The sequence below is a fragment of the Arvicanthis niloticus genome, chromosome 5 (assembly GCF_011762505.2).
Source record: "Arvicanthis niloticus isolate mArvNil1 chromosome 5, mArvNil1.pat.X, whole genome shotgun sequence".
NCBI lineage: Eukaryota > Metazoa > Chordata > Mammalia > Rodentia > Muridae > Arvicanthis > Arvicanthis niloticus.
Window position 1 is genome coordinate 55,819,670 of NC_047662.1, and position 25,713 is coordinate 55,845,382.

Below are 25,713 nucleotides of genomic sequence, written 5' to 3' on the forward strand. Positions count from 1 at the left end.
TTACCTTACTGTGCCTCTTATTTATGAAATAAAGCCTGTCTGGAGGATTACAAGGATGACTGTGAGGAGCCTGGGAGATCTGTAGTTACTGAGAAGCATTCAACCTCAAAAGCCAGCAATAATCTTCTATTGCTCCAACACAGGACAGCGGTCCTAAAGAAGATACAGCCTGGGTGAAGACTAAAACCATTAAAATAAGTTACAGGCTACGTGCAGCAGTCCACTCTGGAGGCTGAGGAAAAGGATGTCAAGTTCTGAGGGTGCCATGAGCAACATAGCACATTTGAGGCTGGCCAAGAGCTACACAGTAAGAGTCTATCTCTGCAAACAAAAAAATGAAAATTCGAAATCAAATGATAAGCCAGGGGCAGCATATGGAAGTGTGCAGGGATGTGTGGTATATGTGGTGTGGGGTATGTGTATGGGGAGTATGTGGTGTAGGGGTGTGTGAGAATGTTTTATGTGTGTGGTGCTGAGGGGTGTGGGAGAGTACAGAATGTGGAGTGTGTGTTAGAAGGTGAGATGGGGGTGGAGGGGGTGATATATGTGCATGTTGGAATGCCTATAGAGGTCACAGGCAACTAAGAGAGATCTGTAAACAACATTGAAAGCATTAGCAAGTTTGAGAGATTGCAGAAAGAGTTTTCTGATGAACCTAGCAGATCAATAAATAAACCTGGGAAGGAGGAAGAGATGGCATTCCAAGCAGAGGAGCAGCCTGTGCAAAGGCATGGAAGGATGACGAATTCTGGGATAGAGATGTGACAAAGTCAGATTCCTGTGTGGTCCCTGTGCTAGGAGGGCATACATAATAGTGACCAGCTAGGAGGTAAACAGATGTCATGGCAAAGGCTCCCCAGGAATCGATGGACAAACCCAAGTCCAAGAACTGACTCTGTCACCAATTCCATGCTGTCTGGGCTTCACCTCCTAAGAAATAAAGGACAGGGAGGAAGATGGAAGGAAGAATCTTCTCTCCCTTTTGGGGTGCTATTGGCAAGGATGGGAGATGACACACAGCAGCTCTGAGGAGGCTTGTGTTTAAAGAGAAAGCACTGAAACTGCAGCAGCTTGCCTAAGTCGTGGAGTATGAAACTCACTAAAAGTGACAGTGAGGTGTTTATCTAGGGTAACTTGGGTTACCAAGTGACTGAGAAACCTTGGCTGAGGTGATCTTGAAATCTCTTCTGAACCTTCAGAGTGGCAGAGGTCTGCAACACAGGAAGAGCAGGGAGATGCCGTGAGACTTTCAAGTTGCTGATGGTCCCCAGTTGCGGCTCAGACTTTGTGTTTTGTCCCTGTGCAAAGTAAAGAAAGTCTTTGGATGAATGGAGTGTCAGATTCCTCCTTCATAACACACTGGTATCACAGGCTTGTGGGCTTATTTCAAATAAGCAAGCTCCTGACACATAACAGGTCCCCGACAAGTACAAAGCTGGTATTCCCCTACTCCCACCCCATCTGGTCAAGTTTATGAGGGGATACAAAGAGGGTTTGACCCTCAGAATGCAGCCTCAATGAGTGATGGGAGTTTAGAGTATGCTGCTAGGAACCACTGCAGGGTTAAAAAATTAACGCTTTTAAAAATTATCCTGAAAATCTTATCCACTCTGCTTTCCCAGCCCCGACTTTCTGTATCTAACTGGAAATTTCAAATGGAAAGCCGACCTTGAAATGATCAGAACATTTATTCGACAAATATCGAGGAGTGCTTCTGTTTGCGTTGCCAGACAGCCTACAGCCTATGCTTCATAGCTCTGGTCACACAGAAATAGAACAGGACTCAAAGAGAGAGAGAAGGAGAGGGCGAACTCTGGCCCTTCAATGTCTTAGAGGCAGTTAGCATGAAAGTCCTGGACCTGAGCATGCGCCAGAGCCACCCACAGGAGCTCGCGAGGCACAGCCGTAATGGATTCAGGTTTGGGTAACTGCATTAGACCAAGTGTACCATTCAGAGACACCATTATTCTCCAAGTAAGGAAGATATACAGGTGGAGAGGCTAGCACCATTAAGTACCTACTATGTGCAAGCTGCCTTATGTAGAGTGTGTTGAAGTGTGAAGCTTACTGAAACCTGTATACAAAGAAAGACACCCCTGTGCTTGCTGAGGAGGTAGCCCCGATTCAAGCCACTACTGGCTGCACCCCTATCTCCTTGTGCAGCTTCCCTCAGCTTGTAGGCACCAGGATATCTTACTTTGTAGCTACTCGGAGTTCACACGAGTCACGTAACTTCTCCATGCCTCAATTTCCCCCAAGTGAAATAGCATACTAGTAAGACCTCTCTCATAGTGTAATTGTAGAATTAAATAAACAGGTAGGTGGAAAGAGTTAAGACAGCGCTGGCCAATGGTTTCCATCCCGAGCACATGGCTTGTGAACCTGCCAGACACCACAGCTCACCCTGCCTCGCCAGGGTCTGAAGAAAGTGCACCTGGCAGGGTCATCCGGTTCCTAATTGGCCCAAGAGTCCTACTTAGACCTGCCTAACAATAACAAGCGAAACAGAACACTTCATTAATTAATTGTTTTTTAAACGTCCTAGGCTTTATAGATAACGTATGCATTCAGTTTTCAAAACAATTATATGAGGTAAGTGCTGCCAACCCCCAATTTCAGGCTTCAGAAACTAAGACTGAGGGAAATTAAGTCATGTTCCCAAGACCATAGAATTGGTGACTGTCCTCAGAGGCTGAAAAGCAGACAGGCCCTAGCTCACTCCCTGGGACTGGGGATAAGGCTGTTACTCTGGGCAACACTGTATTTAGCCAGCCAAGAGCAGTAACAACCCCCACCCCACCCCCACACGCTACACTAAGGAAGACTGAGAGGAGAAAGCAGGCATGTCCCCACAGAAGGAGCTTTCTGGAGCTGTTGCCCACCAGCTAAATTCATAGCACTGAGCCTCAACTGTTCGTGCTCAGAGTCCTCAGTGCCATGTCCTCCCACCTCACCCTCACGCTGCCACCAGGGGCCCTGAGAAGAGAGTCTGAAATCTCAGTGCTTCTCTCCTGCTCACCTCAGTGGATGTGACTGGGGCCTCAATTTGGGTAACTGTGCCCAGGGCATCAAGTATATTTATGGAGTGGAGGAACGTGTAGAAACTGCCAGGATTGTCTTTGCTGTCTCCTATTTTCAGCTAAAATAATTCTGAGTTCTATAGTCTTCATTACTATTTTAGTAAGATTGTATATTTGTAACTTGAGACCCAGACTATCTCAGGAGAATCAGCCCATGGCTGACACTATGGCTCAATTCTCAATTGACACACCCAGTTCAGAGGGTCCATCTCTTAATCGTCATGGACCACTTTTGCAATGTCTTTGATAACACCCAGGGTAGACAAATGGCTTGTGCTCTGTAACCACACTCATGATTGGCCAGAAGTTTGGGGCCAGTGGGAACTTGGTAGCAGTACGGGATCTGGGGGGTCACAGAGCCAGACTCTAGCTCTACCTCCAGCGTACCTGGCACAGAAAGCTAGACCTGTGGGGACCTGCCGCTGAAAGCCCTGGTTTTGTTTACATACAGAGCTAAGGGTGGAAACTGGCCTTGTATGGATGAAACGCTGTAGGGCCACTGGGGGAGGCAAAAAAAGCTGCAGCCTGATAAGAATCTGCAAGTACGTGAAAGAATGCACTGAAACTCCCTACCAGGATCACAGAAACCCGACCGAAATTCGACCTTAAGGACCCGCCCTCATGCCCCATCCTGATGGCTAGACAAGCAACCGGAGGCTAAAATGGCTCTTGAATTGTCTCCAAGCCAGGCCACCTGCCTCTCAAAACCTTCCCGTCCTAGCTCTGCCTGTGGGCGGGACTGTAGGGCAGGGAGTGCCGGCATGTTAGAAGGGAACCTTGTTTTATTGAGCACCTACTACTACTATGCCTACTGCTGCGCTTGTTATCTCATTGATTCATTCGTTTTATGTCTAGGAAAGCGCGGTGCCAGATAGGCTACGTGACTTGCCCAAAAATACAAATGCCAGGCAAGTGGAGTAGCTTGGGTCGAAATTTAACGCTGTCTTTCCCCCACCCAGTCAATGGCTATACTCAGAGAGGCGCTGGTGGCAGTGTCTTTGGGCGCCACTGTGGTCTCCCCCACCCCCGCCCCTCCTCCACACACACCGCGACAGGGTCATTCACCTGCCCATCCACTGGTGTACAACTTACTGGCCCCACCCGCTCGCCAGATTTAGCAACCGGAAGTTGCACCCCAGTGTCTGCTGACCCAAAAACGCTGGTCCTGTCCTACCCCTGGCGAATATCGTTCGGAAGGACTTACAGGTGCGCTCCCGGGCGCGATTCTCTGGTCTCCGCCCGGATCGCAGCCCTGCATCCGGTCCGGAAGCAATGGAAACTGGTCTTGTCGCAGAGTTCCTGGCAGTGCCCAGCCCACGCCCACCCTACTGCTGCCCCAAACTGGTTTCTTCACTTTCCCTGAGCCGACTCTTGCCCCAGGCAGGGAAAGGAAGCAGATTACTCAATGTGCCAGAGATTGTTCTGGTTCCCAAGGGAACTAGCCACCGTTCAACCAACCAGGTGGACCCTAATGAAGCCATGGCAGGTACTAGGACTGCAGCTCCTAGGCCCACGATGAAAAACTTTGATGGTCCGTCCTCATGTGACTTCCATGCTCTGTGCTCAATTGTAAGTCCCACGAAGAAAGTGGGCTGGATGTAAGGGGCCACAGCAGTCGCTGAGATCCGCCAGGGTGTAAAGCGTGCCAGACGCCAATATTGGCTTGCCAAGGCAACCTATCACTGGACCACGGTCAGTCACCTTAACCAACTACACCAGAAGAGCAGAGTTTTATGGAAGCCGCAGCTACTTTGTTTCAGTGGGCTTGGCCTGAAGAAAACCCAAGCATATAGTGGAATTCATTTATTCCTCAATATTTGAGACACAGCTGTATAGCACCAGGGATACCAGCCTGACCAAACAATACCCTTCCCCTCAAGAAGTCCCAGCCTAAAGAGTCTGAGAGCTTGCTGGTCATTTTCATAGAAAGTGATGCACACAGACACAGCACCTAGCATCCCCCCACCCCACCCCAATATGAGTTACAAATACTCTTTAGTAGGTTTACGGTGCATAAAACCAGCATATATGTCTATCATATCCAGTATAACCTCTACACTTGTGATGTTGTTAGCAGGTGAAAAACTGTCTTAGAAAGCCAGTTCCGACCAGAGTTTCCTCACTACAGCTCTGAAGCTAAAGCTCCTGGCTGTACACTCAGGTCACCCAGAGCCCCTCTGATGAGATACAGATGGCATCCCACAACTTCCAAGAGTCCTCTGGGATTCACCCAGATGCCAAACAACACTGGCATTATTCCCTGACTATACTCTTCTCCCCTTGACTCCCGCCGTCTGCCCTTGCTCCAGCCTGGGAGAGAACATGACATGTGAGGCCATCCCTGTTCCAGTGAATGACTGCCCACCCCCTCCCCCTGGAGAACCAGGCAGGTAGGGACAGATCCTGATGTCCACAAATGTCTTAACAAACAAAAACAGTTTTGGCAATTACACATACCCTTTGCTGGAGCTGCCAAAATCTTCCTGGACTCCAAGCAACTGCTACACATTCTAGGGTGACCACTAAGAGCTGCCTAAAGATACTTGCAGTGATGTATTTACCTAAGCAGTAGTTTAGCCCCTTAATGTGCCTGCCGGTAGACTCTGAGATACTGCTGCTCTTTCTGAGGCCTTGGAAGTTCTTCCGCCACCTGACATGAAGAGATTCCTTGGAACAATATTAGACAAACCCGGAAGTTCCACAAGAGCAGGCACCACCACATGGTAACTGCTGTGCAGGGTGGGCCTCATCCATGGTGGGCCTCACTAAATGTGTGTTATATTGGTTAGTTTTGTTACCTTGACATGAGAGTCACTTGGGAGGAGGGAAGGAACCTCATTTGAGGAATCCTGTTCATTAGTCTGACCCGTGGGCATATCTGTGAGGACATTTTTTTGATTTCTGTTTAATATAGGAGGGTCCAAACCATTGTGGGTAGTGCCATCCTTGGGCAGGTGGGCCAGGGCTGTATAAGAAATGTGGCTGAGCATCTAGAGGAAGCCAGCAAGAAGCGCTCCTGCATGGTCTTTGCTTCAGTTCCTGCCTTGCATCCCTGCCCTGGCATTATTAAATGGACTGTAACCTCTAAATGAACTAACTCTTCTCCTCCCTGTTGATTTCGGTCACAGTGTTTATCACAGTTAACTAGAACAGTCGTCCAACACTGGATACCTAACTATCAAATAATCCATGCATTTCCTATAGACTGCTTCAAGTCCCCCAATTAGATAAAAGAATCAGGGTTTTAAGAATCAAAAAAGACAATCTAGGAAGAAAAAAAAAGTAGAAAAAAATTAAAAGTCTTCAACTTCCTCCTCTTTTACAGAGAGAGGTCCCCCAAGAGGATCTGGAGTCAATTCCTGGCCACGGTTTTTGCCTACGTGCTGTCCTGAGTTGGGCCTTGCCCCTAAACCATAAACACATTTTCATTTCATTCCCAAGTCAGCCCCTGGACTCTGATCACAAAGAGGGCAGTAATTCTGTTGTCAGATGGTTGAAGAGGAAGTAGAGGCTGAGAGAAGCAGAGTGAAGTGACCTGCCATGTTCACACAGAATCCTCAATCCCTCCACCCCAGGCCACACTGGGAGCTCCAGTTTGGTCCAGTCCTGGGCCGTACACTATCTTTTGCAGACTTAAGAGAACTTATTGGTTAGGTCTGTGCTGAAGAGCTTTTAGTTCCGGCTCCCCGCTAGGCCAGGCCCACTCCTCACACACAGGGGCAACTTCATTCGCAATTGTTCTCTTGAGAAATAGCCTTCATCAGACTGGCCTGTGGGCGTTGTCTGTGAGGACATTTTCTGATGCACTCCTGTGGCTTGAACACTTTTCTGTACATAAGTTAAACTTTTTTTTTTTTTAAGGAATTGCAAATAGAATTTTTAAACCTCTAGAAAATCACTCCCCTCAACAGGCTTTCTCTACTTTTATTTTAATATGCAGGTCCAGGGATATCACTTCCCTCTGTAGATGTTTCTGTGGCTCCTCAGTGTGACCTGGATGGTAATACAGCATCCTCTTACCACAGGCCGGATTCCACCTCTGTGTCTGCAAGCTCACTACCCTCTGTGCCGTCATTCTTCCCATCATTCTTCTGCTTTTTGGCCTGGCTGGTTCCTATTCTCTCAGTCTTGAAGCCTCAGGGGAGACAAAATACCTCCTCCAAGAAACCCTCTGACGCTCTCCCCTCAAACCACTTTCCTGACTTCTCTTCCAAGGTTCATCTCCCAGGGCTTCAAGACCAACCTCCACCCCCCCTAGGGTCCACTGGCAGATCTATTTTTTCTGTTTCTCTCATGAGCCCATGAATTCTTTGAGGGCAGAAACTATATTTTGTCATTTCTGCTTCCCAGCAAGGCCTCTGTGAATGAATTCTGACTAAAATTTACTGAATAATCTCTCTACCCAAGGCCATAAGGGTTTTTCTCCCTCTTGCTTGGAACACTAATTGCTAAACTGGGTCAGTCCCATTCTCAGATAAGAAGTTCCTGGAAGGCACTGTGGTTAAGTTAAACAATACAACCATGTCCTAAGCTCCAGTTGTTGTGCAGGCTACCTAGTTTGGAAGTGGTGGTCTTTGGAGAAGTAAGTAAGAGTTTCAACATGAGATCATTTGAGGTTCAGAACAAACTTTCTATTCAATGATGTGTCCTCATCAGGGAAAGGAGAGGGGGACTTGGGATACAGAGAGACACAGTGACGAAACTTTGAAGTTTGCTGCTGCAAGTGAAGCAACTCTCAAAAGGGGAGAGGCCGACAAGGGAACTCAGCCCTGCTACCATCTTAGTTTCAAGTATTCTGGTGTCTAGAATGGTGAGAAAATATATTTTTACTATTTAAGCTACCAAGCTTACAGTTATTTGTTATAGGAGTCACAGGGCACAAAAGCCAGCAGGAACTGTACTTTTCATTATGTCGACGCCACTACCCTGCTCCAGAACACAGTAGGACTTCCATAGAAGCCTTTAAGAGGAGTTGACTTTATAAGGCCTTGTCACCCGCCCAGTGGGCCATATAGGCCCGAAATTGCCTAAAGCATCCTCTAGGCCCCTCCCTACTATTTAATAAGCGGTCACACACATTCAAACCATGGTGTGTTTTGTCTAAGCACCTACTATGTGTCACGGTCTGCAGAAGGTGCACACAACCTGTTTTTATAAGCTCGCAAGCTACCTAAGGGAGAAAGACAATTAGAAATGAATGAACCACACTGACTTAGCAGGTGTGAGACTGTGGCTTCAATCCTGCCACTAAAAACAGAATGAATGAGTAAATTCATACAGTTATCACAGGTGAGAAGAAAGAAAACAAAATGGAAGGGTTCGGGAGCATTTGTGATGTTATTTTGCATAAGCCATGGAGGGGAGCTTTCTGAGGAGGCAGCCCATTAAACTGAGGCCTGAGGAAGTAAGAGTGCCAGTCAGCAGATCCTCAGAAGGAAGAGAGACTTACAGGTGTAAGGCCCCAAACCAAGAAAGTTCTGGAAACTTGTCATCACAGCCAGGAGCCCTTCCTTGGTGACTGGAGGACCCCGAGTGAGTCAGAGCTGAGGATGCTGAGAGACACAGATCTGAATTGTATCGAGGTTCTTGTGTCCTATGGCAAAGAACTGGACACAAGTCACATGATCAGGAATAGCAACAGGGACCGTTTATTATGAAAAAGAGAGGCCAGGGATGGTGGCACATGCCTTTCACTCCAGCACTTGGGAGGCAGAGGCAGGCAGATCTTTGTTCAAGGCTATCCTGGACTACATAGCAAGTTCCTGGACAGCCAGGACCACATAAATAAATACAAACAAACAAACAAGCAAGACGGGGGAGAAAAGAGAAGAAAAGAAAAAGAGGAGAGTAGGGGGTTAGTTCTGAGCATATGCTCCAAAAGAGCTAGGGCCTGGGCAGCACAGTTCTTTACCTCGCTGCCTTGCCCATGTTTGTAGACCAGGCACATGTATGTAAACCCATTTTTTGGGGGTGCTCCATTTGTCATCGGAAGCCCAGGTAGAGAAGCATGGTCCATCTTTTTCTGTTAACCGGCTTCTTTCTTTTTCTTTTTTTCTTTTTCTGAATGCAGTGCCTTTTATTTGTATTTGATGCGGAGGATTAACACACCCAGCAACTCCAGTGACTTTTGCTTACCCCACTGAGAAGCAAGGGGCTTAACAGGGTCTCTCTCCGTAGCAGCACTGTTCTTTAAAGGGACATTGATACCTATGCAGCCACCTGACCTGGATGGTCAGGGCTCAGCTGAGATGGGAGACTTGGGTTGTCTCAGTTGGGGGACGGGTCCCTAAAAGCCCACCTCTAAAGATGCCACCGTGCCTGATTCTGGACCAAGTCTCCTTGTTAACCACTTACAGACAACACTAGTCCTGGCTCTCCTCTGTGGACCTGATCCTAGCAGAGTATCTTATTTTTCAGAGTTGCTCGTTTTAAATCAATGATAGAATGACTCCATCAGAACACCAGACACCTCCCCAGACGGAACCTAAATTCAGTCAAACATAAACTTGCATGTGACTGTGCAGAATCATAACGACAGGCAGTGAGAAGACACCCTAAACCTCTGTCCTAGCACAGCTGAGAACTCCCTAAGAGAGGGTAGGAAGGACAGTGGAGAAACAGCATGCTTTACAACTTAACAATGTGGGGGCCCAGGACTGCTGGCCCCCACAGGCCCCTACTTCCCTTCCAGCTGCTCGTACAGTTTGGGCACATAGTTGTCCCACTCTGCTTGGTAACACGTGCTGGCCACCAGGGCTCCCAGGTTGTACTTCTTGCGGAAGAACTCCACCTTGAACTTGGCACAGTTGTCTCCAGACTTGTTGCTGAGGATGGGCTCGTCGCAGCTCAGAGGCCGTGCCTGCTCGTACACCAGCCAGACATAGCGGTGGAGACCTGTGCCACTGGGAGGCCCGGAGCCCACGTAATCGGAGAGGACAGTGCCACTGCTAATGTCATTGCCCTTCATGTTGACCACCAGGAAGTGGTGCCATTCCCTGAATTTGGGGTCCTTCCTGCTGGAAGCATCCGGGTCAGTGAGGACCAGGGTGTAGAGTTTCCCAGGATCAAGGCCATCCCACGAAATGCTGCTGGGCCTATTCATAACGTGGGTGGGCGTTAGCACTTTACCCAGCTCATCCACCGTCACCCTGGCATAGTCGACCTGCAGGGCGCGCTGGGGCGGTTCGTCCACCTCCTGCAGGCATAGCGGCCCGGCCCACTGGCTGATGTCAGCGGCCATGTTGATCAAGAGATGGAAGACCAGCTTCTTTCTTGTGTTAGTTTTGATGTTGCCTTTTCTGTCTCCACTGTTCTGCCATAGTAAAGACAGAGTATTCCAGAACGCTCACACGACCAATAAGCCGGTGTTGGGGTAGCAGCCTGTGCTGGAAGCAGCCCATGGTGACAAGCTCTACCCAGGGTTGTGAAAGGAGGGGCTGAGGGAGGCAAAGCTAGTGAGAGAGCAGAGCATCCAGGGCCAGGTGTTGGTCCCTGACTGAGAGGGGAAGACAGGGAAAGGAAAGAAAAGAAAGAAACAGGAAAGAGGGATGTGGCAGTGGAGATCAAGATCTGTTTTACAGATCAAGCAGAAATTCGATCACCTGTTGTTGAAGGTAACACTCTAGGATGGAGACTAGACTTTAGGAGAAGCAAGCTTTGCCAGCCCCCTCCTATGCTCTAACTATCTGCCACACAAGCCTTTGTAGGTCTCATCTTACCACAAAGCAATCATTTCAGGGAGAAATAACAAATCTCTGTTCCATAGGTATGAATCTGAGGCTCAGAAACGTTAGGTTATTTCTCCAAGGCTGCACAGCCAGTTGGGGAATATTGGATTCAGAACAGAAGTACTATCTTAAGTCCAAAGGCTGCTCAGCTCAAACCTCATTCTGGCAGAGGAAAGGACAGTACATAAACACAGTTCTTGCCCTCAGAAGCCTTCTACCCTGTAGCAGTACCATCAAGTCAGGACCGTTATTATCCCTATTTCTAGAAATGAGAAAATCAGTACCCAGAGAGATGAAGTGACTTGCCCAAGGAATAGCAGTTAATAAAGATAGACTCTGGTCTACCTCCAAATATCTTCACCTCCCTATATCATTATATAAGATTAGTAGAACAGAGCTCAAACCTCATTCATAAAAGGATGATGGGTGTGTTCGTCAACTTTCTGCTTTAAGAAGGGTGCTGGCAAGTCAGTTTGAAGGAGGGCTCACAGTTTGAGGGGGTTCTAGTCTGGGACCGATTGGCTTCTTTGTCTTGTGCCTGTGACACAGAACAACATGTCTGTCGGGAGTGCTTATCAAAAGAAGCCCATTCACCTTATGGACAAGACAAAAAGAGAAATGTACCAATATCCCCCTATCCCCTTCTAGAGCATTCCCCACTATACCCCACCTATTAAAGGATCTTCCAGATGCACCGTCCAGTAGCATCAAGCTGAGGCCCAAGGCTTAAACACATGGCTTTCAGGGAACATCTAAATCTGAACTCTGGCAGGAGGTATGACGGGAACCTGATCATTTACCCATTACTTCTCTACGATTTCTGGAATCACACACACACACACACACACACACACACACACACACACACACACACACAAACTCATTGACATATATACCCACACATACAATATGGGCACACCCATAAAGTACATGAATGCACAGCATTCCAAAGACAGTGAGTTCCCAAATTATCCTCTGCTTTCTGTGGAAGTTAAGTCACTTACTCAATTATGATGAATTACCAAAGCCGCCCTGTCTCTGTTCAACAAGTATGCAGAAGTAGTCTTCAAATTACCTCTTAACAGATCAAACAGAAAACACTGTGTCTTACATCTGGCTTACTTTGCATTTAATACACTTACAAGCAAGTTCTCTTGAATCTCAGGAAAGATGGTAGAGCAGGTGAGATCTCAGTCATTGTTTAGGGATAGAGAATGCCACAAAACACACTTCCTGGTGCCTTGCCTGACCCTGCCAATACTCACTCAGCTCCACTGAAGTGTCAGAGGAACAGTGTTCTGGTGACGGGTGCTATGCCATTGGCACTAAGTATGACTTCTGATCCTGGGTTCAGCCTGTCTCCTCTCCCTGATAGCTCTTGGACCCCAAGCGGCTGAACAGGTTCTCTCAAACAGAATGAGGGTAAGACAGCACCTGCTTCTAGAGAATCATGAGATTACAACAGGAACCTTCATCCTTCCTCTCTGCTTCCAGTAAGGATTCTGATGAAGAGCAAAGTTCACAGTCTTGACCTTTCCCCTACATGGTAGAGAGCAACTAGCTTCCAACCAATCCAACCTGTAATTACTGTCTTGGGCCATCACAGGAAGGAGTTGAAAAAAAAAAAAAAAAAAAAAAAGAAGTCAGATGTTTTCAGCATAAAGGCAGGCCCAGGCATCATTACCGTGCTCCTAGGTGTTGTTAAGCCACCCACCTCGCCTCAGAGTGGGCAGCAATTAATGTAATTAGCACAGTGATGAGTGTCCTCCACAATGATAAACAGCTCAGCCCTGCAGAACCTGACAGACCTGTTGTTCTCACGAGGCTCCTGAGCCTGAGCATCCACCTGGGGAGTGGTAGAGTGCAGTTGAGTAGAGAGAGTCACGTGGAACCAGATGTGAATCCTGCCTTTGCTAAGTCCTACCTGTATGGCAGAGGGAGTTACCTCATCTCTGTGAGGCTTAGTTGCTTTACAAGTAAAATGAGGATAATAATATTCTCATAGGATATTGTTGTTCTCTTTATCATCAACACCATCAGCACCACCTCCACCATCACCATCACCATCACCATCACCCTTGTCACAGCCTAAATCAGGCTGCTGTTGAACTACAAAGAGACAAGAGCTGGGGCAAGAGCAGCCAAGTCTCTTTTTCTCTGGCTGAGTGAGAAGCTGAGTGCTAATATGAGTAGCTCTAAGAAAAATATCTGGGATTCTAAACTCAGAAATATGTAGATCTGATATAATTATAAACATTGGCCCTGGTACTGGTATTCCAACTGCACAAACCCAGGTACCATACATAGCAGTTATGGGTCAGTAAGAACGTGATAGCTGCTTAGAACCTAGTCTAGTAAAACCATGTTGAGAATGAGGAGTCTCACAAAAGACATCAAATCATCCAGTCAGTGTGGATGAGGATGTGATGACTGACAAACACTGTGTATTTTCAGATCCACTCAATCAAGAAGATGAGTGAGGGCAACCTTCACAGTGGGGAGATGCAAGCACAACTAGAACTCATTGAAATGAAAGTTCTGAGGTCTGTAAGAGGAGGGACCTGTACTACAACCCTCAGCGGATAGCTGTCCCTTTACGCTTGTCTCTTCATCACAGGGTGAGGCTGAAACTATTAGTATTAAAAGGTAACATTGAACCCACTCTAATTTGTTTAACAAGATAGGATTTAGAAGCTTAGAGTGGTGGTGAAGACCAGTGGTCTGGCCAAGGTTCATGATGAAGAGCCTGAGATGCAAACTGGCCTCACTACCTGCCACTCTGGCGCCTACTTCTTGCTCAATCGGTATCCATGTCTACAAACAAGAAAGCGAGTGAGACGAAGTACCCGAGGCTTCAAGTACCTGACACCAGACACTAACTTAGACTTAGGGATAAGAACCACGGTACTTAGAAATTATTGTTATTATATTTCTTTGATTAGCTCAGATATAATAAACACAATGAATAAACCACCAACACCACTACCACCAAAAAGATCTAATAGCTCAGTGGATTTAGTGCCATAGAGTATAGTGGGAGTGGTAGAAGGGGGTCCTAAAAATGTCTTGTGTGGAGTTCTGAGTCCTCCAGATATGAAAGGACCCAGTGCCCATGCAGCAATGCCCCCCAAATCCAAATGTCTCCATTCAGTGTCACCGAAACAGGTAGCAAGGAACAAGCTTTACAGTATTGTCAAAGTGCAGACTCCGTAGGGGAAAGTCATCAACATATTGTCACTGATGGGGGCTCTTTCTTGCCTGGGATTGTCACTGTCTTGACCTGGCTCACACTACCTCTTGCCAGTCTGTTTTATTCATTATATTATAACCTTTCTTTGATGCTTCTTTCAGAACCAGGTGGGAATTTAGAAATCTTTTGAATCTACAGGTGCAATCACTTCCAACTCCCATCAGACACTGTTCCACATCATAAGTACTTCCAGGTCAGAGGTCAGAGATAGTTCCCACCCAGCCCTTAATACCCATAGCATTTATCAAATATTTTAATTTATGTTAATTAGCTGATTTCTTATTTCTACATAGCAACTATAACACCAGCAATTACGTTTCATATTTATTAGGTATTTACTATGTCAGGTACTATTATATGGAAACTCATTCAACATTCACAATGTGAAATAAATTCTACCATGAGCTTCATTTTATAGATAAGGGATTAAGACACAGAGAGGCACTGAGTCAAGTCTGCAAACTCAGTGAAAAACACAGCCAGAAATTAATTCCCAGCAACCTGGCGACAGAAGCTAAGCACATGTAGGAGTATGAAACATCATGCCTACTGTATTTCACTCCATTCTTAGGACCATGCCACATCCTGACATGGAAGTGGTTAGTAGATAGTTGTTGGGTGGTAAATAGAAAGGTACAGAGGGATGGAGGGAGGAAGGAAGAAGGGCTGAGGAGGCAGATACACATTTGACTCTCCTAGGTAAAGAAGACCCAATGCTCCATCTTGCCATCCTCAAGAGGTTACAGGAAATAAAGTGGAGTCATAAATGGTCCCTAAGGAGCCTCCAGTCCTCAGCTTGTGTTGCCTGCTGGTGAATCCTGGTGCTACCACAGAGGGTCCAGAGGCTACCAGAAGTTCAACTGTAATGCAACAGTTCTGCTCCAGGGACGGACCCTATGCTGCAACCTTTGGGCACAAAAGTGAACATCAGGAACCTTTCTCAAGGAGCTCACCGGCCTGTAAAGAAGAGGGACCTGAAAGCCAAGGAGAGAGATGACAGAACCTGATCAGCCTGAGAAGGGACAGGAGGACAGATACATCTCTTACTGAATATTACCTATGGAATTGAATGCTTATCCTGATAATGAACCCCAGAAATTTGTGGAAGCCTGAAACATGTCAGTTGCCTGTGTGGCCCACACTGCTGTCATGCACAATCCTGTGACGAACATTACAGCAAGGCAGGGTTACTGAAAGTCTGCTGACCAGTGGGATGACCGCAATATGAGTTTTTTTGTTTCTCATTCCCACCAAGATGATAGACCTTGGAAAAGCTTATTGTATGGTGCCCACTTGCCTTTGAGCATATTGTCTCTCTGACTTCACTCAGCAGCCTCATCCTTTCTCAGCCTTCTGTCAAGCAACCTTGGCTGGCTTCAAAGTAAAGTCCTCTATTAGCTGTTAGCATATAAGTGCGGGTGTATTTCCTCATTCAAATTTCTTTCAGTTTGTTCTTCTTTCCGTTTTCTCTTAACACTGTGGCCAGGGTATTCTAACAGCTTGTATGGTCTGCCTCAAAATGGGCTTTGCAAAAGACCAGTTGTTTTCTAATGTTCAACTCTGTGGAACCGATACTACAGGGATCCATGTGTAAATACATATACGCTAAATAACATATGTATAATCAGAAATGTTACCAGTTCAGCACTGACTTTTCCGTTAGGTACTGTGGTAGTCCCATTTAAGTTCTCTGGGGTAAATATCAATCGCCACAATCATTTTCACCTGAGGAAAGTGGGAGTGAGTTGTTAAATGATGTATCTGATGATGGTGAAGCAGGCCTTGAGTCCATATTTTCAGCTCCATCAATTCAGCCCTCATGTCACCCACAGCACTTGGTACACTTCTAGTGTGTGGTCGGTAATGGGCTGATAAGCTATCCTAGAAAAAATTAATACTATCCCTATCATCTATTTAACGATACAATTCATAAATACTGTTTTAAAAGTAAAGCAAGAAACAAGCATCAGGGGAAGGAAGAAAATTAAGTTGATTTCAATCTAGGAATGTTACTGATTTTTTTTGAGCACCTATAGGTGTGAGGTAGCTTTTCTTTTGCAGTTTTATATATGCAAAATTGGTGCTCAGTAACTGAAGAAAATTATTAAGGATTAAACACATTACAAGGAAGTCAGCACATTTATAATTTTTAACTATTTTTTTAGATTAAAAAAAAAAAGCACAGGAGTGCTTAATTTACATCATTTCTTCCTCTTCTCTCTCTGTCCAAGTCCTCCAGTGCCGCCCTCCCCAATCCCTCTCAATTCACCATCTCCTTTTTAGTTATTTTATACACCCCACATACACGCAACACACACCAACCCCACTGCCTCTGCTTAGTGCTGCTTGTATGTATGTATGTATGTGTGTTTGGGGCTGGCCACTCGAGGCCAGAGTTTTAGTTTGAACCTAAGTCACCCTGATTCCAAAGTTCATCATTTCCCACCTTATCAACAGAGGCTCACTAGCACTTTTACAGTAAGAAAGAATGTTCGATGATTCATGGACAAATCTACTTAATGGGTTTATACTTATATGTACACTTGCCCAAAGGCTTGTTATCAAGGAACTGTGATTCCCAACACAATCCAACCACATCTATGGATTGTCTCCATGAACAGTTTTGACTTTTGGAAAAGGCAAGACATGTACAGAGAAGAATCGTATAGATTTTAGATACGTGAGTGGACACATAAAATAGAAAGGCATAGGGCGAGTGACTGAAAATTGAGAAATATGACTTTTAATCCTAGCAAACCACTGACTAAGACATTGGTGTGGGGAGTGTATGATTGATTCTCATAAGCTATATTGAGCCATACTTTCTAAATTACTTGGAAGAGTATGCAAATTAGAACATGCCTGATTTCCTGGCCAACATTTTAAGGAAATTAATATCTATCTCTCTCTCTATCTCTCTCTCTCTCTCTCTCTCTCTCTCTCTCTCTCTCTCTCTCTCTCCCTCCCTCCCTCCCTCCATCCCTCCCTCCATCCCTCCCTGCATCCTGTCTTCTCTCTCCCTTCCCCACCCCTGCCCAAGATTTTGTCCAAATCTATCACAAGCACACCCCATGGCTGTGGAAGCCAGAAGGTGTCAGAGCACCTTCTGGAATTGAAGTTACAGGAGGCTGTGAGCTCGGAACCAAACCTGGGTCCTTGCAAGAGCAGCGGGTGTTCTTAACTGCTGAGTCACCTCTACTGCTCCTTTCTTTGATGTTTTGGATCACTGGGTGTCGTGATTCAGGGCTCCCATGTGGCTGTTTTAAGAAGTACTTGGTTATCCTTCAGTGGAGGAAGTAATGGAAGGTATAAAAGACGCCGCTGCTGTTTCCAAACAACTTTTCAGAGCCTGGTGAACATCCCCAACTGAGCCACATACTGGATGGCTGGGTTATGCAAAGAAACAAAGACTCTGGGTCCACCCATGACACCTGGCTTTCCATTCCATTTTTGTCCCCTAAGTTATTGTGTTACTACTTAACCACAGCTGGGCATTTCAGTAGCAAATCATTTTCTAAAAGTGTGACAAACCTTACCCAGAATAATCATTTTGGCAAAAGCAACGTCTCTATAAGTTAGGAGACACCTGCTTGTCATAGGCACCTGGGCCTTCTGGAACTCTGGGACTTTATGACAAGAATATAAGCAGATGGCCATCATGAAATGGCCTCTGGCTTTTGCCGACTATTAGTGCCCTATGGCAAATGGCATGGGTATAAACTTCCCTGCTGTGCCAGGCAATGAATACTCTGGTTAACTGTCCATATTTTCATCTTTGGGTTCACTGTAGTAATACACTTTGCATTTTAAAAAATGAATGATACAACTCCAGAAGATGCTAACCACTCCTTGGTAAGTATTCTTTCCCCTTGCTTTATTGTTTTTGTTTGATGTTTGCTGTGGTAGATTACTATTCAGAAAATACTCCCTCCTTCCTTATACAACCTCGATGACTTCCCAGGTATGAACCTTGGCCATATGACATGCTTCGGGACAATGACAACGCACCAGATCTAAGTCTTGTCCTTGAAAAGTTTGCTGAGGGCATGTTCTGTGCCCTGAAAGAGTATCCCCCATAGAGGCCACCGCCTCTCTAGACGAATTCCAGAATGAGACACATTAGGAAGCCCTGAGTTTGACCCAAAGCCCAACTTCTCCAGCTTGCAAATTACATGTGCATGCAACATTTCATCAAGGCAGCGATTGCACGAAAAGTCATCGTGACTTAGAGAACCCCAGGGGTGGCTGGGAGGCACAGCGGACAGCAGAAAAACCTGAATGGAGTCTGGGGAAGGCTGAGCCACTTTAACTGACTCCAGGCCCATGAGCAGAAAATAAAGTACTCAGTGCCGGATGAGGCTTAGAGTTTGTGATGTTTGTGTCCTGATAATTACTGGGTAGTTCTTCCATTTTGCCCAACACAAACTTAAAGAAATCATCTCAGTTTTAAGGAACAATCTTCCAGGCGTAACCCTACTTAGCTTCTGAGATCAGACAAGATTGGGCACATTCAAGGCGGCTGGAGATGCAACCTCTCCTCCTCTCCAGTTCAAGTGGCAAATAGCCATCTGGTGTAAGCTACTTCCTCCTCTGGTTTTTCCAGGATTAAATGAGCAAACAGATGTTAAAAACAAAAACAGAGAACACTTAATGCTGTTCATAACAAGTAACTACTCATGATGCATTTTTATTAATAATTTCATAACAGTACATTCATGAACTTTCTCGTAGACTCATAGACCTGGTTTAGTTTAGTTGTTATTTTGTTTGGAAACACTTTGAATTCACTGTGTAGACCAGGCAGGCCTCAAACTTGTAGCAATCCTTCTGCCCCAGCCTCCTGTGTGCTGGAATTATACAGTATGTACCACCATGCCTGGCTTATGGCTTTCTCAATTTGTCAAAAATAAAACTATGCTTACATGGTCTCCGTTAAGCCCTTACAGCTTGATTTGCTCACTTAAATCCATCAACAGACTCCTGCAGGTCTGCTCGTATTTTCAAGACATCTCATCTTCCAAAGTGGTTACATGATATTTCATGGTTTGAATTATAATATTCAAACAAACTACATAGTTAGTTGGGTTTTTTAAACCTATTTTCATTCTCTAGATAGAGAATCTAAAATTCATATTGCTAAATAACACTTGATCTGTGTATGGATCCCATGTTCTTCTGTGTCAGGGTCATTTTTGCGACATGTTTTAGCCCATGGATGATGAACAGCAGTGATGTCTAGCCAATGCATTAAGAGTCACTCAGTGATATGTGGATGGTCTTCAGCTGACATTCATCCTAAAGCCAGGTTCAGAACTAAATGTTTTAGTTAGGATAGATGACAGAGGTGCTGGTTAGTCAACAAAATGATGGACTGGGTATTAGGACTATCTTGTACCTCACTGGTACAAATCGGCATAATTATGCTCTAATTGTATTTTGAGAGAAAAGTTTCATTTTAACAGGAAAGGTGATGTGTAGGAGGAGCTAAGGTGGGAGGAGTACTGAGAGGAAGAGAAGGAGTAAGAGGAGGAGGAGAAGAAGGAGAGGAGAAGCTAGGTGATGAAAGAGAGAAAGAGGGGGGAGACAGGGAGGCAGATGTTCATGTATCTCCACCAGTCAAAGATAGTTGATATATCTAGGTTGGGTAGTGGGTTACACCTCTGATTGAACAATACCAAACTTATAAAGCCTATGATTAACATTTTTTTAAAAAATGTATAAATGCAAAAAGGAAAAGGGGGCATGGGATAGGGGTTTTCTAAGGGGGGATGGGGAAAGGGGATGGCATCTGAAATGTAAATAAAATATCTAATAAAAATGGAAAAAAAAAGAGTCACTCAGTGATATAACTTCCAACTCTTCTGGGGCACACACTAGCAGTATCTCAGGTAGGGCTCTTCCAGGTTAAGTCTCAAGAGTAAACAGTTTGGCCTAAATGAAGTCGGAAATGGGCAAGCACAGAAAACAAACTCAGGTTGTTCTAGTCTCTGGGGCTACTGATCATTGTTCCAACAGGATAGAAAATGTTGATCCAGTGAGTCCAGACTTCCAAGCATTTGGATGTTCACTGGAAGCATCATCAAGGTTTAGCCATGGGCCAGAGTGCTGAAGGAAGGTACGGGTTGAAAGAATTACTGGAACAGCAGCCTTCCTGACATTTTACAACATTATCCCTTGCTTCCCCTCTAACTGCCAAATCTGTAAGAATGGGTACACAGTGTCACAGAAAAGATATGTCTCTGCAGCAGAGTGGACCAAGAACCATCCTCTGTGTGGAGAAGGCTGTTAAGTAGGGAAGTATCATGAATCTGTGTCCTGACTTCTCCAAGTTGCACACTTCATACACACAAACACATCACAAGGTACAGCCTGTGATTACAAAAACCACAATTGGTTTAAAAAAAAAAAACCTAGAGGGAAGGCAAATGCCATGTCGAGGTGAGGGGGATAAAGAGGGCGGCCCAAAGTCTAAAGCTACCCTCACTGTGAATCATCTCTGGACCTCAGCTCTTCCAGAGGACTTCTTTCAAAGCCTTTCAAAGGCCAGATGACAGGATCACAGCTAATCAGATGGAAAACATGTTGGGTTTATCTATTTATTTATCTATTTATTTACAAGTATAAACATGCTCACTGTAGAAAATTCTGAAACAAAGAGGCTAACACAGTTAATAAAGTAGAAACTACACAAATATCACAAATGTCTACATCTTGATGGCTATGGCACTTCTGGGAAAACGGACACTTTACGTATGACACTTGACCACATCACGAAGCCTACGAAGGCGTTTAAGCATGTGCATAGATAGATCTATTCTATTCTCCTCGTCCCTCCTTTACATCTCCATATATGCCCTGTTCTGTAACATCTAAGCCTTTATGAATACACCCCCTCTTCCTAGAATATGTCCTCTCTGAGGCCTCCTCTTCTTATAGCTAATTTCCACCTACTTTGGGATGTTCTCCTTATTAACCAGTTTCTCCACAGCACTTTTTTCAACCTCTTTCCTTAAAATAGAGGTCCACACAGGAATTCTATAACTCAGAACGTTGTCATGCTGGCTTATCCTGTCTTCTCTTTTATCCGTTTTCCTTGCTATACCTCAACCAATGGGCATGCCCAGAAGCTCTTGTTTAGCAATGATTAGCAGTTGCTAAAAGGCAATAAACACTCAAAAATATTGAATATATTAGTAAAATGTTTAACAATATATGCTACTTGCATTCAGAAATTCAGCTGAAAAGCACCTGGCATTTCAATAAACACCCACTCAAAGATGAGAAAAAGAAAAAGGCAAAGACATGCCTAACATACCTCATGAAGCTTACATGCTCAATAGGATCGTAACAGTATATAATCCTCTTTCTTTTCAAGCTAGGAAAGCCAGAACAAAAGCCACAACTTTCACCTGTCATTTCTTCTTATGAAGGACATCCTACAACCCCAAGTGGAAGAAGAAGATATCACCATCTTTACTCCAAAATCCCAGTGGACCAGCAGAATAAAATTCAATGAAATTGACTGCTCATTCAAAGTCCAGCAGGACTACCTCTGATTAGTGAGCATCCTTCCACAGGGCCATTCAGAGATCAAGGGCTCTGTTCTTCTCTGTGTTCTTGAAGCCCCTCGTCTTACCAGGTGATACGAGAAGGTGACTTTCTGAAGCAAGCCTGTAAATGAATAGGCATCACATACATCCTATTTGTACTGGCTGAAACTCAGGCGCATCTGTTCACAAAGGAGCCCACAATTACATACTATCTTCAGACAGGTGGAAAAAAAAGAAGGCCCAGTTTGTACCAGGACGCTTTCCTGGGACAGATGGTCAAACTTAGTCTTCTTCAGTGATCCTTATGGATACTAAAAGTAATTCCTTTGATATAATGTTCATCTAATAGGAAAAACATCATCTCAGATTTATAAATTTTTAATTAAAAAGTGTAGCAGTGTAGAGAGGGTGGGACAGCTTTCAGGGTTAACTGGGCAAATGCAAAGTGAGGGAGAGAGGCCCAGGCTTATCAGTCCAGGTAGGGAATTTGTCATGATCCAATATTACTAATTAATTCTAGATAATATTTCTGATTTGCTATTGAAATGCCCCATAATTCCACAAAGGCAACTTAAAAAAAAAAATCAACAAGCTTTTACCAAGCATCCTTTATCCTTCCATGTGTCGGGTTCTTACTAAGCACTAGAGCTACAAAATAGGAATGACACCATTTCTGAGTTTTGAGGCATCAAGTGAAGAAGACAGAAGAAAGCGACAGGTATTCTCTCTTCCAGGTGTGTGCCCACTAAGGTGAATGCCAAAGAAGACATTTGAAAGTAGGCTGGGAAAACTTCCAGGGGAGTGATTATTTGATCTGAAACTTGAAGAAGGAACAACTCACATAAAATCACATTATTATTATTATTATTATTTATTATTATTATTATTATTATTATTATTATTATTATTATTATTTACTTTGTGTGTGGGGGGTACGTCAGATGACAACTTGGAAGAGTCAGTTCTTCCTTTCTACCATTTGGCTCCAGTGATTGCATCCATGTTAGCAGGCTTGGTGGCAAAGGCCTTTAGCCACTGAGCTCTCTCTTAAGGCCATCACATTTTGATTAGGAATAAAAATATATGAAAGGTGGGATACAAAGAGCTTGGACTGGCTAAGACACTGAGGAATGAATAGAATGTGGATTGTAGGGTGTGGCAGATGGCATCTCTATTTACAAACACTTGCTTCCCTTCCCCGTGACGTCAGGCTTGACCACGTGAACTGCTTTCAGTAGAAGCTTTAATATCTGTGTACTCTGTGCTCTCAGCAATGTTTAGAAGAATGAGGATGCTGTTGGCCAGTGTCCAAGAGCGAACATGTGTACGCAAGTGTGGACAGAGCTGACTTCTGTAGACATGTATAGCACGAGTGGGAGATAGCCCTGTAGCTATAATCCAGGAGGATTTGTGGGTGGCTTCCATAGCAATAACTCCACCTAGACAGAAGTAGGCACTTTGAGCTGCTGACTTCCAGGCACACAGTGGGACTGCATATCATTCCAGGCACACAGTGGGACTGCATATCATTGCACTCTTTAAGCCATAAGTCATGTGACTCATATCAGCCTATGAATTCAATAATGTGCATCATGGCTGGAAAACACTCTTAAAGCTGGTATGAATTCATGATACTTTCTTTCCCCACCAAGGTGTTTCTGATGATTCTGGAAGCACAATTCAAGATGAAACTGCCTCCAGACTAGTTAAACACATTAAGCAGAGTCCTTCTGACCCTGAGCATATACAATGAGCAAGAAGTAAATTTCTCTATAAGCTACTGAGTTGTTTAGGTTTATTTATTATAGCAGTTTAACTGCCCTTGACCTCACTCATTTAAAACATGATGTGGGATAACACAATAAGACTAATAAACATAAAATCCAAACATTCATCTAAACTGGACAATAACTAAGAACACAGGCTGAAAGAATAGTGACCTATTTGGCAAACCTCCCCTGTCAAAATTAGGAGACAGCTCCTGAACCTGTCAGGTGGGGTAGTGGTGGTGAGAGGAACTAGGCAGCATCTACCTCCAACCTCTAAGGTCCCACCAACAAATTAATGTTTGCTTCTACAAAATTTCATCAGGAAAACCAATTAGTTCATTGGGCTTCCTTATAGAACATAAGCAGTAGGTTATAGGAAGGTTCAGGGTGGCTATAAAGCAGCTGGGCTGAAGGTCTGCACCTTAACATTGGTGATAGCTCCCCCATGGATGTGCAGATGAAAGCTCTTTCCCCAAACCTTACCCAGCCTGTAATTTATCCGTACTCTGAGACCCCAAGGCCACATTCAATTAAGGCAGAGTTTAGTACAAGTAGCGGGAATCAGTGGCTGGATACTCTGGTGAGGGTCCTGTGACACGCTCTACCCCTCCTTTAAAGCAAAGAATGTCAACAGTCCACACACCCAACTGTGGTGCTCTTTCCCAAGTAGACACAAATGATCTGAAGATGGACAACACCTGACAATGGAACCTAATGAGAGAGAGCAAGAGATTATAACATTAGGCCAGGAACATTTCAAGGTGGCTACTGAAATGAGCTCAAGGTAGATGTGGCCAAATTATAGGTGGGAACAAAAGGGGATAGAAAAATCCAAAAATATGGGTGGGGCAGTTGAATAGAAACAATAGCAAGAAAAGGAAAGGAAAAGAAAGAAAAGGAAAGGAAAAAGAAAAGAAATGAAGAGAAAAGGAGGGCCTGGAGAGGTCAGACTTGAAGCAAGGCTCAGTCTAGGGGGTAAGGGCCTATTGTTAAAAATCTCAAGATACACAGAACAGATAGTGAGCACTGTGATCCCAGTGCTTGGGAGGTTGAGGCAGGTTCAAGGCCAGCCTAGGCTGTATAACAAGACCCTGTCTCAAATCAACCAAACCTAATCCTTGGGGTATACTATGACGGCACATAGTCCATTCATTCAGCTCTAGAGAGGAAAAGAATGGGACTAGTTTGCACCTTACAAGTCGAAAACACCCAAAACCAAGCCAAAAGCCAACAGGATGCGATGAGCAGGGAAGGAGGCAGAAGAGTAAGAAAGCAATGAAACAGGGCAAAGTGCTGGGATGGGACCACAAAGAGCAGTTGCTGTGGCTACTGGTACGTGGTATACCTAGTATCATACAAGAACCTACACTGTGCGGGGATTACAATCAACCTGCATTACAAAAGACCATCTTCAAGACTTAAACAATAGGCCCCTTCTACTTATTAAAGTCCAAACACGGCTTTTGTTAATTAAGTATTTGGAAGACTGAGAGTAAACCTGGCACAGAAAGCAAACACCAAGCAGAACCAGGCCTTACTTGCAGAAGTGGATGGTGAGAGGTCCTGAACACTCAAGGGCTATCATGTACTGAGACCTCTGTTCCTTCCCTCCCCAAGCACAGCCTCTGTCTCTGCCCCATTATACATACTGAATGGGGTGCAGGGTAGCTGGCTCTCCCTCAGAGGAAGACACACATCTGGACCTGATACGGTCTCTATTCACTACCTCTCAAAGCCCGAACTGTAACTGAAGGGTGTTTTCAGCTGATTCCTCTGAAGAAGGAAAGAAGCAGGAAGGAGCCCTTTCAGACCCTCATTTTCAGGCATGGCCAAGTGACTGGCTTTGGACAGTGCCATTTGAGAAATGAAGGTGCCACTTCGAGGTCAATACACTAAGTATCAGTCAGTGTTTTGCTGAGTTCCCTCTTCAGTCAAAACCAACAAGAAGCAGGACAATAGACAGAGCTCCCTGCACAGCCACAAGAGGGCAAGTAATTGGAAGAAGCAAGAAGCAACCACTCATTGACTTCAGCCTCTGGGATGTTGGGGTCTTCTTTAGGGTAGCATAGCCCAACCCTTCCCAACCCAGCTTCCAGCAAGATATGACTAAAAAGAGCAGAAGCTAGACTATGAAAAAAAATAAAAATAAAAATAAAAAAACCCTCCTCCCAGGCAAAGAGGAAGTTGATGACCACTTCCAAGCAGAGGCCTTAACAAGAGCAGAGGTCTGTTTCGCCTCCAATGAAACTGCTATTTCTTAACCTAAGTAGAAAAATCAGGCCCTTAAGCCACAGGAGGCAGAAGATGCACAGAACCCTTGGGCAAAAGAGACATAAT

The 25,713-nt window shown here is 44.9% G+C and overlaps 1 long non-coding RNA gene and 1 pseudogene across 1 annotated transcript in view; both read right to left on the reverse strand.

Moving 5' to 3' along the window:
- Positions 1–4,383, reverse strand: part of LOC143442413 (uncharacterized) — a 36,151-nt gene extending 31,768 nt beyond the window's left edge. Inside the window, exons 1-2 of the long non-coding RNA XR_013110602.1 lie at positions 4,285–4,383; positions 5–1,298 (exon numbers count right to left, since the gene is read on the reverse strand). This is a non-coding gene — a long non-coding RNA (uncharacterized LOC143442413). The remainder of the gene's footprint in view (positions 1–4; positions 1,299–4,284) is intronic.
- A 5,339-nt stretch (positions 4,384–9,722) lies between these two features.
- Positions 9,723–10,335, reverse strand: LOC117709090 (phosphatidylethanolamine-binding protein 1 pseudogene; annotated as a pseudogene).
- Positions 10,336–25,713: the final 15,378 nt, after the last annotated feature.